The 12,962-nt window shown below is 44.4% G+C and overlaps 1 protein-coding gene across 12 annotated transcripts in view; it reads right to left on the bottom strand.

Annotated features, from left to right (window-relative positions):
* FOXP1 (forkhead box P1) overlaps positions 1-12,962 on the bottom strand; it is a 377,497-nt gene that overhangs the window by 91,160 nt on the left and 273,375 nt on the right. The window lies entirely within an intron of this gene.

The following is a 12,962-nucleotide window of genomic DNA, read 5'->3' as shown; positions in this document are numbered from 1 at the left end:
ACACAGAGAAAACCTTCTTAGGACAGGAAAGACTGGAGGTGGTATCTGGTAGGAGATGGCAACACCTCCACTTGAAAAGAACAAGCCCTGTCTACCAAAATAACCCACTGGGCATGACAACAGCGATGGCTCCGAGAGGAAAAGTAGGTGTTTTGTCGTGATGTTAAAGTTGCCATGGTAAGAAAAAAAAAAACACAGAACGAAACATCAACAAAACAAATGTCAATCAAACACATTTTTGCCTGTTAAGTATTAACCAATGAACTCCTGGCCACCCCAGATCATCTCCTGCCCAGTGTCACAGTGCAGGAAGGTGGGAGCTGCGGGGTGCAGCTGCCCAGGGTCCCCAGCTGGGTGTTTTGGGGTGGATCACCCCAGTTTGGGCCTGGTGTGAAATGCAGTGCTGGAAGCACTGCCCTCTCCTGGTAATCTGCCTCTCTCATCAGGAGAATGAATGCTTCACTTCACCCACAAAGGATTCTCTTTAACAACCCAGGTCTGCTTCTGCAACAATCCACAGGCACACCTACGCACACGCATGTATCACCAGAGATATAAATTAAAATAAAACGGATTAACTATGGATCCCTTTAGGTAAAAACACCTATTGGACCATTGTGCTCGCAGTCCAGGAGTGTTGAGCTCTGTATTCTGGTACTCCTGTGAGAACACCCTCTATCACGACTGGGTATTGTCATTTTTCACTCACTCTGTTAGGAATGCATATCGGAGTATTTTCAATAAAACACCTTCTTAGCAGTAATTGGCCACTGTTCCCATTTCAGTGGTCCCCAAGGTTTCATGATACAGTTTATTTAGCTGGCTCATAGTTCCAACTTTTCCTCCAATATTCAAAAGCTATTTTTAATTTTTTTAAAGAACGCAGTCAAGGGAAGAGCTTTTTCTCTTCTTTTAAAAAACAAAACAGTTAAGTTGGTACATGCAACAAAACAACTCAGATTATTTCCTGAAGAGGTGTTTAATCCAAAGCCTTCGTGGTTAAATGTGAGTTTACAAAAAATCTGCAACACTGCTGGTGTTACACAGGGATGGAGTTTGGAAGCAGCACTGCGATCTCTGCTCCTACAAAAAGCACTGTGACCCCAGGAATCAAATGTGTATGGAAAAAGAGCTTTTTAGGAAGCAGGACATGGTGAGAAGGTGTCCTCAGGACCACCACTCTGTGATGCACAGAGTGTGCTTCTCCTCCTCTGTCTCTGGGTCAGGAACATCCCCTCACTAAGCCTGGCAGGACGGAGAATGGGAGGGGAGGAGGAAATGTTGTTGTTTTGGGAAAACAAGGCTGCAGGGCAGGCAAAGCCCCAGCCTGGGCACAGCCATCTGCTGGCCTTTGGCCACGTCAGTCATTTTGATGGTGCACATCTGGTTTCACATGGGCGAGAGACAGGCAGCCGTGCTGGCTAAGCAAACACCCAGCCACAGGACTTTGCTCTCGGATCCCTTGGGGTCATCCGACCGGCTCACAGTCCTTTGTGCATCACTGAGCAGGGCTCTCTGTGTGCTCTGGGCTTTTCCTTTGTACTTGCACTCCGGCCCTTCACAGCGCAGTGCCACGATCCATCCCTACACTCCAAATAAACGGCACAAACCCAACTCAAGGACAGAGTCCTCCCCTCCTGCTCCCCTTCTCCAGGCAAACACAGCTCCTGTCTGTGAGCAAGAGTCATGACCCATCGACACTTCCTACCCAAATCCTGCTGCTGCTTATTCCAATCCTTTCCCCTGCCCACCCCTGAGCCACAAGAAAAGGGGATGCTGAGAGGCAGCAGGTCCTGGAGCTGGGAGAAGATGTGGTGTGGCAGCAGCACCTGCTCCTTTGCTGCACCCATCACGGGCAAAAAGTGAACAAGCAAATAAAGGAATTTTTCTGTGGTCCCCTTAAAAAAAATTGGCTTCCTGTAGCAAGAGAAAGCCCTCAAATGAGTCTAAAGATATGGGGCTGGAAAAGCACGAATTTGCTGCAAAGAGTGAACAGGAAAGGAATACAAAAATTCATCTCTGGAAGGAGACAACAATTCTCTTCCCTAAAACACAGCCTCTTCTGGGGTGGATGGTGGCAGCAACTTCGCCATACAGAGCCCTGAAGGAATTCAGGACACCTGAGGCACCAAATCCTTCACTCGAATGAAACTGCAGGGTGATTAAGCAGAGAGAATGTAACTATCCAAACTGTAATTTGGCCAGCACAATGGATCTAACACCCCTATTCTTGGGAGGAAAAGAAAAAAAGTACTGTATTTGAAGTTCAAAATCTAATTAACTATTTGAGAAAAATAAGTCTGTTTTTAAAAGAAAATTCCTAACAATATAAAGAGAATTAGTGCCAAAGTTTTTGAAGAACCGCATAAAATGGTATGAAAAACGTATGATATTGCAATAATAGGAATGACTGGATTTGCTCAAATGTTCCTTATACCTTATAATACAAGAATAAAATACAGTGTAAATCCTTCTATCTACGTAAGTTCCCTGTACAGAAAAAATCTCTCCTTTAATAGGTTTACACCTTTAACATGTATTAGTTTGGAAGAGTCCTAGGGTATAATTACAAATCTTGGCTTGGCACATTAATAGCTGTTCCCTTCATTTACTGATTTCTTTTACTGGTCAATTTGCCATTTTACTACATTGCTCTTACAGCTTGGCTTCCCCTCTGTGCTGGGAAGGGCAGAGGGGCTGAGCTGGCCACGGGCTGTGTGTGCTGCCTTGGGGAGGTGGTTTTTGACACCTTGATCCTGGCCATCTGCATGCTTGATGCTCGTCTGGGATGTGGCATTTGCATCCACATGTGCCAGCAAGCTGCAGGTCACAGGCAGAAGCAAGCAGAGATGCCCTCACTTCCAGGAAAATCTGTGCAGAAATACACTCTACAGGCCCAGGAGAGAACAAGCCAAGCAGGGCTTCTCCAGGGCCTGGTGCCACCTTGCTGGTGTCCCTCCAGTGCTTCACAGAGCACTTGCTGCTGCCCAGGCTCCTGGCCCCACGCTCCTCTCCATGGCATTTCTTCCCAAGTCTCCTCTGCCATCTTGCATCCCTCAACTCCTTCCTTGCTTTGGGCTTTCCCTGTTGTCCCAAATTCTGCTCTCTGCTTCCCTGGAGCTCCTTCCCCATTGCTCCTCCTCACCTTCTTTCCCCCTTTGGCTTGAGAGACCTGGAGAGATGCTCACCTGGCACAGGATGCTCACCTGGCACAGGATGCTCACCTTGCTCCATCACACACCTGGGAAAGGACCATTTCTCCATGAGGGACAAGGGACACACCTCATGATCTAGGTTCCCTTTGCATCTCTCAGCTCCAGGCTCACAGCAAAACTCGCATTTGCTAAGCCTCTATCCAGTTACTACGGGTTTTTCGACAGTTTAAGGGTTTTCTTGTGTTATAGCGGAGCCATTCAGTTAATGGCTTCTCAGCACTGCCATTATAAACCAGAACTTTTCAGGTGTTTATTACTCAGCTTTAAAAATTGGCTCTATGCTGAAATTTGGCAAACGAAGTGTCAGCCTAGGAGAAAATTTTATTTTTTGCCAATTTTGTACTCTAAAAAAAAAATGACCCCATTTTGGCCTCCATAAAAACACAGCTTTTGCTGCCTCAATGACACTGGTGAAGTAACAAGTCAATATTGTAATAGTGCCAGCAGAACTGAGTGATTTAATGCCTAAAATTGCTTTGAAGGTGAAGAGTGCTATTGAGCTGCTAATTATTAACTATTATTACTGATCCTGCCGCACAACAAAGATGCAAACAGAAAACAAAGGGAATATGAGACATCACTGGGAAAACAAGGTGGAATTGGAATGAGGGTCCAGAGCTGAACACGGAGAAGCTGGAAAACAAGAGTCAGGAGCCTTGGCAGGGTGGGATCCTCCAGCCAACGCAAGAAGAATGAACTGATATGGAAATATTATTTTTGATTTTCTAGGACAGTATTTCAAAGACAAATACAAATGACACACTGTAGCTTGCTCCATGCCAAAGCTAGCAACGATGTGGGATCAAAATCAGCTCTAAACCAAGCTGAACTGAGGTCAGTAGGAACTTCATATTGCTCAGCTGAAGCCAAGAGAAACTTTGCCATTTAATCCAACGTGTAGAAGACAGAGCCCTGAAGGTGCTGAGGATGGGTGACCTTGCCTCGACTGCCCAGCAGTCAGACATCCACATGAAAATGGGATGGGAATTTCAAAGATCCCAAAAGACTTACATCCTCCAAATCTTCAGGATCCTTTCAAATCCTGCATGCACAGGAATAACAGCAGACACATCACACACCCCAAAATCTGACCTAGGTTGATCCGACTTGGCTGTACAGAGAGGAAAGTAAGTGATCTGCACTCTGAACATCTCCAGCTGCTCACTCCACTTTGTCACCTTCTGAGGCGACTGTGGTTCCACAGCAGAAAGGTGACAGAGTGAGTATTTCTTCTTTGGGGGAAGAGTGAGGAGCAGGAGTTGAGTGACGCCACGGCACACTGCCATTTGGAAAGTGCTGTACCAAGGCAGCCATGAAAAGTCATCGGGGCTGCTTTCAAACACAGTAAAAAAGAAAAAAAACCCAACAATTTATCTTTCTGGAAACTTTCTGCTTGTCTAAGTGGCAGCTATTTAAATACAATTAACAAGCAAATGATTTTAAAATTACAATACATTTAGTAAGGCAGCATCACAAACAATTTGCATCTCATTAAAGTGTTTGAAGCTGCAGAATCAACCTCCCCAAAGGGCTGCACATCAAGTGGGAAACCCAGACACAGTCACCAGCTTCTGCACTGTCCTGTGACACTGGACCAAAGCTGAGAGGACAGCAGAGGGGGGGCTCAGTGTCCAGCTGAGCCCCTGGCTGGGCCACCCCCGTGGGGAGTTCTGGCCACAGCCCTCTGCACAAGGACGGATGCCACAAGCCACAGCCTTGCTGGAAGTGGGTGTAAAACGAGGAAGGAAGGAAGGAAAAGGGTGTGTGTGTGCGTGTGTGCATGTGGGATGGGCACTTTTTAATATACATTCATGAACAAAGAGTTTAAAGAGATTTCAAGCTATTTACTCAGCTCTATTTATAATTAAAAGTTTATAGATTACACCGCCACAAACCTTCTAAGATTGCTGCTAGGTTTGGACACACATAATTCCCAGGAGCCCCCTGCAGAACAATCCCATACCGACGTGTGCAGCAGGAAAAGCCTCAAAGAAGTAACAGTTTTAAATGCTTTCAATTCACTTTCAACTGTGATTTACTGCGGTGGTGCCTTTTAACCCAGAGGATTCAGGAGTACTTCCCAGATCACACACCACTTCCCCACGTACCTTTGGCTTCCTTTAGAAAGCCAGGCTGATGCACTAAGCCCTGCTGGATCCCTCCTAGAATACAGGCTTTGCTAAGCACAGCTCCATGTGTGAACCAGGGCTGCTGGTTTTGCTATCAGTGCAGCTCCTGCCACACAAGACCCTTGTGTTGTAGCCTATGGATGGGAGTGATCTGCCAAGAGGCTGGTGGGAAGCGAGGAATATACACAATATCTCCACAGGTGATGCATGAACAAATTCCTAGATGAATGAGGAATGCAGCTAAACAGCCTCATTTTCACTTATCAAAAGACTTGAAGGTAAGGATGTCCACAAGAGAGGATGTCCCTGGAAAAGTCACTTCTCACAAACAGCCACAAGTGCTGACACTGCCAGCACTGACCTACACTCCAACCACACCTTTAACCCAAAAGCTTGCTCCAAAGTACTGCACGAACTGAAAAGGCACACAAAATACCTTCCCTATTCAGCACATAGGGAAAAGCTCTGAAACAACCTTTCACTTGCTGTGTCTCCAACTCAGTTGTTTAACGCTGCGCAGCACAGTTATACACAATGCTGGCAGGGGAGAGTGAGAAGAGAGTTTACAATTGAATCTGCAGAGGAAATTCGGGTAAGTTGAATTATCCATTTGGAAGCTGGCCAAGGGCTGGGACTACTCCCAGAAGAAGCAACCAGTTTTGCTCATCCTTTGAAAAGCAGCACCTCTGAGCTGCCCATGGCTCTCGCTCGCTGCTCCTATGAGAGCAGGGCCAGTGCATCCTCTGTGGCAGGGAGGCTTTTCAGGGACCCAGGGGTCTTGTCCTGCTGCTGAGAGACCTGTCAGTGGTCACAAGTGGTCACCTCTGCAAGAGGGGCAGCAACTTGAGCCTGGGAAGCCCAGTAAAAAGTGAGATGGAAAGAAGAACTAATAATAAATAAAAAAACCACAAGTAAAAGCAAACCAGTCATTGTCAGGTGCATGTCACAGCTCTGGGCACAGCACATCAGAGAAGCTCCAGAGCCCTCTGGGTGGTTCCCAGGTCTCTCCATCCCTGGTGTCGTCACAACCAGCCTGTGTCACCCCAAAACTTCCTGCCCAGAGATGCCACCAACTATTGACACAGGCCTTGGGTGCTTCTTTTTCAGACCTGTGGTTTTGTAGTTTGTCAAAACAGGATACTATTTAAATTTAAAATGCTATGATTTAAACAAAGGTGAAATAGTTATTGCTGTTTTAGCAACCAGACGTCAGGCTCTGCTCATGCACACACATTTTTTTGTTTTTAAAAGACCTCAGTCCACTTTGCCAGCACGCTTTCCCTGCAAACCTGGATGCGAAGACAAGTGTCTAAGCAAAACAACACTCACTTTCTATGAATTACTGAACATGTGTAATTCATTTATCTGTAATATTGTGCTAAACTCAGCTCCAATTAAACAAACGAAAACACCTGCTTAACACACATAGATCTTTCCATACCTCAGGGGAAGACACATCAGTGTGCTCTGTAGTACAATCTGGCTCAGAAGCCTACACTAACAATGCAAAGCTGGGATTTTTCTTTTTTTCTTAAATGCATATAGGCAAGGAGATAAAAAAAATACAGACAGGGAGATTTTGGGGATGGAGTATTTGTGTTTGGTATTTCTATCTTTAGCATGTGCAGTTCTGTGATATTTAAGTGCTCACTGGGGGCTTCTCACGGGCAGCTGCACCTGAGGGAATGCAACACTCCAGGGAAAAAAGTGGGATAATGAAAACTTTAAAACACACATAACCGGCCCCAGATATTATGATACTGTAAAACTACCAAAGAGATTTCGTGTTGACAAATTTATTGAGCTGGGGAGAAGACGCTTCCTTTCCTTGCTCTGCTTCTGGACCACAGGCACCCAGCAGTGGGACATCTCTGCTGTCCCCCCACATTAACAGGTCACAACCGCATCGCAGTGACACAATGAACAAGGTCATCCCAACACGGGGGCTGAGACCACCCCAGGCACCCCAGCTGTCCCAGCAGCAGAAAGGAGACACAGCCTCATCTCATCCATGTTTTGGGTGTCCCTTTGGGGGTGCCACGGCTGGTTTGGGAGCCCCGGGTGCCTGGCCGGGTGCAGCAGCTGCCATCAGCAGAGCCTGCAGCCTGCCAGATCCCCTACACTTAACTCATTTCCTATTCTTTACTCACTGCCTGCAGACAATAAGCTGTCAATCAGATCCCCAGCAGAACATTTACAATTATCTTCCCTCTCCCCCACCTCAGCATGGCCCCGTATGAGCTGCTCCATCCCAAACTGTTCACACACGAGCCATTTGCAACTCTTCTATCGCCAAAACTGCCCCGACTCCAGAGGCAGGTTAGGAAATTGAATTTCCTCGTGTTTTCAAATAAAAGGACTGTGGTGGCAAAGCACAGAAGCAAAAGAACAGGCTTCCCACAGGTGTGAGGCAAAAGCAACCAGGAATGGAAAAAACTGCCCCAGTAATTATTACAGCATTCCGGGCAAGGATGAAGGTTGTTTGCTGCCTTTTTTTTTTTTTTTTAAACAAAATCAAAGTTACAAACTGAAGGGGTTTTTTTGAAATTATTTTTGTTTTGTTTTTCTTCCCCTTTTTTTATTTAAGACAGGGTGGTCCCCTCTGCTCACTCCTGCAGAATTAGCAACAAACCACTACCACAATTTTGCAGCTGGCCTTGTGTCCATTGCTGGGCTGTCCCAGAAGAAATTGGTTTGTTTTTCCTCTGCGTAGACACAGCTGAGTGAAGGACTCAAAATGAGCGCACTTTCCATGTAAAAAATAACAGTGATGCAAGTCATAACCATACCTTCCCTTGTAGTGGCAGTTGCTGACAACGTGATTTAAAAATATCTGAACTATGTTCTGCATGATGTTAATGCTCCTATTCCAGAGAGAAATCCCCAATACCTTCGGGGCACTTTCCAAACACTGAAGCCTGAGAAACTGTCCAGGATGGGCCCATTCCTAATAGCACTGAAATCATTGCTATTGCTAAATTAGGAGAAAATCCGTACAGTCATCATTCACTGCACTGTGACTTCACTGATTTTCTGCTCCACTGTCTGCTCAAGGGTCAGTGTGGTTAACGGCGAGGAGATATTCCCTCTCCTATTAATTGATCTGGACACATCTTTGATGGCTGTCAAACAGAAAGGTAACTAGTGCCATTATAGCTTTTTTTCCCTTTTACTTTTTAACTCTTGCGCAGGAAATTTCTACAACCTTTTCTGATGAAAAATAACCCATCCGTTATTTCCCCTCTCCTTTAAAATGTTTATCCTGCTCCGAATCTGCAAAGTGTGATATCATCAAGGAAGGTCAAGCTTCACAGGAGCTAATGGCTCTGCTGTGTGCTCCCACCACTTTGAAAAGACGAACAATAGTCCCTCAAGTGCTGCTGCTGGTGGCACAGCAGCAATTCACCACGGAGGGTGAGAAATCTGAAATTAAAATAAACTGCTTAAAACCTACAGATAGGGAGAGGGATGCAGGAGACAGAATAAAATGGGACAATCTCTGAACCCAATCAACAAAGCCCTCATTGTTCCAGTTTAAGGCAAGTAACACAGCAATAAATATTGAGCCAAGGAAGTTAACCTGTATCCACAGCCTTTGAATAAACACCAAAGCTAAAAGTAAAATCGATGCCAGGCCTTTGGCTCTTGCCAGCTCGTGCTTTACTCATTCTTGCTTGGCTTTGTTTTTACTTTTGGGGATTTTCTTTGCCTCCTCTCCTGTTTATTCATACTTTCCTGTAGGAACTCCTTATCACACAGGAAAGGGATACACAGAAGGAACTGCCAGTGCCCAAATAAACTCAGTTGTGTTCTGCAAATCTACCTGGGTGCAGGTAGCTGGGAAGGAAAGGGCCAGGCAATTCACCAATTCCCAGCCCCTGTGATGCCAGGAGAGTCCCCTCCTCCTTCCCACACCCCTTCTCCCCACGGGTGACCTGATGCAGTCCTGCACACCTCTCTAACCATCAAATCCAGCTCAGTGTTTACCCTGCAGGATAGCACAGGCAGCAGGAGGCATCTCTGGAAGATACAGGCATGTTCATCTCTCTTACAGAAGTTTGAGCGTTCAGCTCTTGATCTGAGTACAAATAAATGTCCTGGTTAGTTCTCATTTCTCCTCAAGTGGTTTATCCATTCCCATGCCAACACCTCAGCCAGTAATACAGGTTTTCACAGCAAGTATTAATTCTGACTTCACTTTTAAATCACATTTTCTTCATTTGAGCATTATTGTATTCTATAGAACCAGGCGTGAGCATCATGCAAAAGGCATTCTGGTCCACGGTTGTGAATACAGCTGTGTAGGCAGAGGAATATTTGTTTTCCAAGTAATTTGTGCACATTCACAAAATTACAGCTGTCTGCAGTTCTCCTGAAATATCTGCCCTGATGTTTACAAGCCATAAAATATAATCTGCCTTTTCTAGAGTTCCAACTGGTAAAATTGGAAATTTATATATTTGTATGTCCGTTATTATTTTTCTCACAGATAGGCTACTCCCCAGTACATACTGGCTATTAAGCCCACATAACACCAGCATTAACTTGAAAAGCCACTGCCCTTAGACAACAGTAGACAAACCTTTGTGAGAACCAAAGGGCCTCTCTAATACACTTCATGGATCACTCACCATGTTGCATTTCATTCTTATTTCACAGTAACCATCCCCTGAAGACCACATGAAATTAAGGTATGCATTACAAACCAGCTCAGGGCGACAGGCCTTGACCCAAAAAGAGCTCATGTTGGGATGGACAGGGAAGATTCATCAAATTAACATGTGTCCACTGACAACAGTGACTAACCATCAAGCATCTTCATGCATCTGTTCTTGTACGCAAAATCAACAGGATTAAAATGATTCAAACTGCACTGTGGCCATGGCACTTGGTATCTCCCAACAGGTTTGCTTCAGATGTTCATCTGAACTGTTAGGAGTTAGCCAAAGAAAATCTACTCATTTTTGGGCCTGGTACTTTTTTCCCCCAGTGAAAGATAGGAAATTTTTCACAAGAGTTTCCAATTTTTGCCTTTTTCATGACAAGACCCCAATTTCTTTCAGTTCCATTCCTAGCTGTCTGAATGCAGACAAAACACCAGTCCCTAGGACAGCAGAATCGTTGGGATAAAATTTTCCAAGCAAATGTGGAAATGTGCACAGCACCTGCTCAACTGACGCCGCAAACCATGAGCAACTCTTTTACCCCAAGTTTTGATGAGGATCAAAATGAACAAAACCAGAAAGAATCATCAGAGAATCACAGAATGGTTTGGGCTGGAAGGGACCTTAACATCCATTCAGTTACAAGCCCCCTGCCATGGGCAGAGACACCTTCCACTAGACCAGGTTGCTCCAAGCCCTGTCCAACCTGGTCTGGAACACTTCCAGGGACTCCTACTGCTGAAGTGACTTTGGTGCAGAATTATTTGAAAGAAAAATCAGAGGTAGGAAGCTATATCCATCTCACTGGGATTCCAGCATACTCCCTGGATGTCTGTCACTTAAACCCAGGACAAATCTGGCCCAAGCTGTGCAACTCAATGCTGCAACCCACCCAGAAGGTCCACATGGATGCACTGATGTGTTGTAAAAGGCTCAGCATTGAGATAAACCACACAGGTTAATAAATCTGTAACTGCCTAAAAAATGCCAGACAGTGACAGAACTGGCAAGGAAGCACTGAGCTTTGATAATTTGCGCTGCTTTTAACACCCTCAATTCGTGTGCTCCATCGCATTATGTACTCCATGCATGCTGGCACATGGCAAGAGCTACGCAGCTGCAACATGACACTCGTGATACAACATGATGGAAAAAACTTTCTGAGGGAAAATGGTACCAAACTACAGCACCAGTGACCTCGGTGGCATTGGTGACCTCATCAGCTCCAGCATGAGTACTGCTGTGTCCTGGATCCCCTCTTGGGTTCCCACTGCTACCTGATCTTCTCCCATCATCTTCCCACCCTGCTCCAAAGCAATTTCAAAACTTTTTCAGCTAGACACGCTAAACCCAGGATGTAGATTTTCCAATTAGTCTCTGTTTAAACATCTGTTGGTAGACTGCATTTAACATTAGTTATTTGAGCAAAGCGCAATTTGATTAGGCTGTCTGAAACGGAGCCAAAGTCTGCAAAATAATAGCTCAATTAAATTTTGTTTTGCTTTCATTTGTCTTATACTTTCCTGAGTGTGATACAGTTGCATATAATCAAGTAAACTAATTCCTTTCAAAATGAGATATTTCAGTGCTTTTTCCATCTCCTCTTAAAGTTTATTTAATAATCTATTCCATCTTCTCCATGCTTCATCGAACTTCAGCCTGACACAAAGTACATTTCTTTCTTGTGCCTTCAGTCTACTTTAATTTTCCAGGCTTTCAGTGACTTGAGATTATGCGCCATTAATGTTACACCTTAAATAGATTAGTAATTTATAAAAGGCAGATTATACTTATCAGGCAAATAAAAACATTTCAGCAACACAACAGCCTTTTCTTTACACACACCACAAAATATTTTGCCAACCTGACGACACAGCTGTAAAACTGTCAAGCTCCAAAGCCACATCCAAGCAGCATTTCGAATTGTTTCCCTGGGTTTAGTTTCTACTTATTCTGTTATGTTGCACTTGTTGCCCTGAAACTTCAATATTAGCTCTAGAGATTTAAACACATGAGGCAAACAGCTGCTCTCTTCTACTCCAGCAAGCCAGATCAAAATACCTTCTCTCTCTCTCCTGCTTTTTTTTTTCCTTTCTTTTTAAACAAATTGCTGTAACTCAAGTATTTCTGGCAAAGTTGACGGTTTCAGGGCAAAATTCTGCTCTGTGCTCATCACTGCAGACTCCTCCAGTGCAAACTCCTCTCCGTCGGTGTGCGAGGAACACCAGCACTTCCCCACCCTGACTAAAGAAACTTTGCCTTCAGGATTCAAAAAAAAAATATAAAGAAGTCACAGCAACTTAGCTGCTATGTAGATGTGTCTACGATTTAAATTAAAACATTAAACATTTAAACATTAACTTCTTTCACACTTCTGTTACACCAAAAAGAAAAAGCAGCAGCACGTACTCTTTGAGAGAATTCTTTTATCGGGAATTTTTGATACACAGTACTTTTCCTTTAGTGTTTTTTTAACATATTTGTTGCAAAGTGTGAACACAAAGGGACAAGCTGAAATAGGTATCTGGCAGGCTCTTCCCAGTGCATGCTGCTGAAAGCCACAAGTACTACTGCAGTTGTGAAAAACCTGTTATTTTGCTGCAGGAAGGCGAGGGACTCCTCCAGCACTCCCTGCCCTGCCACTGGCAGCTCTTTCAAATATTCTTGCAACAAAACAACCTTAAAAACCGAGAGGTATCTCAAGTCCGTGGAAGTTCAAAATGGGATATGTCCTATTTAAAATGTAGAGAGCTACTAAATATGACAACCATTTGATGTATGAAAATTATTCACAACCAAAAACAGACAGTCTGGAAATAGCTGGGATGACTTCATTTAGACAGAATTACCTAAATCTGTTTCTAATATACACAGTACACATAATAAATTTTTACAATATGACAAGGAAAACAAACTTAATAAAAGTTCCTGATCTTTTGTTACACAAGCAAGCT

The sequence above is a fragment of the Lichenostomus cassidix genome, chromosome 12 (genome assembly GCF_008360975.1).
Source record: "Lichenostomus cassidix isolate B80296 chromosome 12, HeHo_3.0, whole genome shotgun sequence".
Taxonomy (NCBI): domain Eukaryota; kingdom Metazoa; phylum Chordata; class Aves; order Passeriformes; family Meliphagidae; genus Lichenostomus; species Lichenostomus cassidix.
This window is presented reverse-complemented; position numbering and strand designations above follow the sequence as displayed.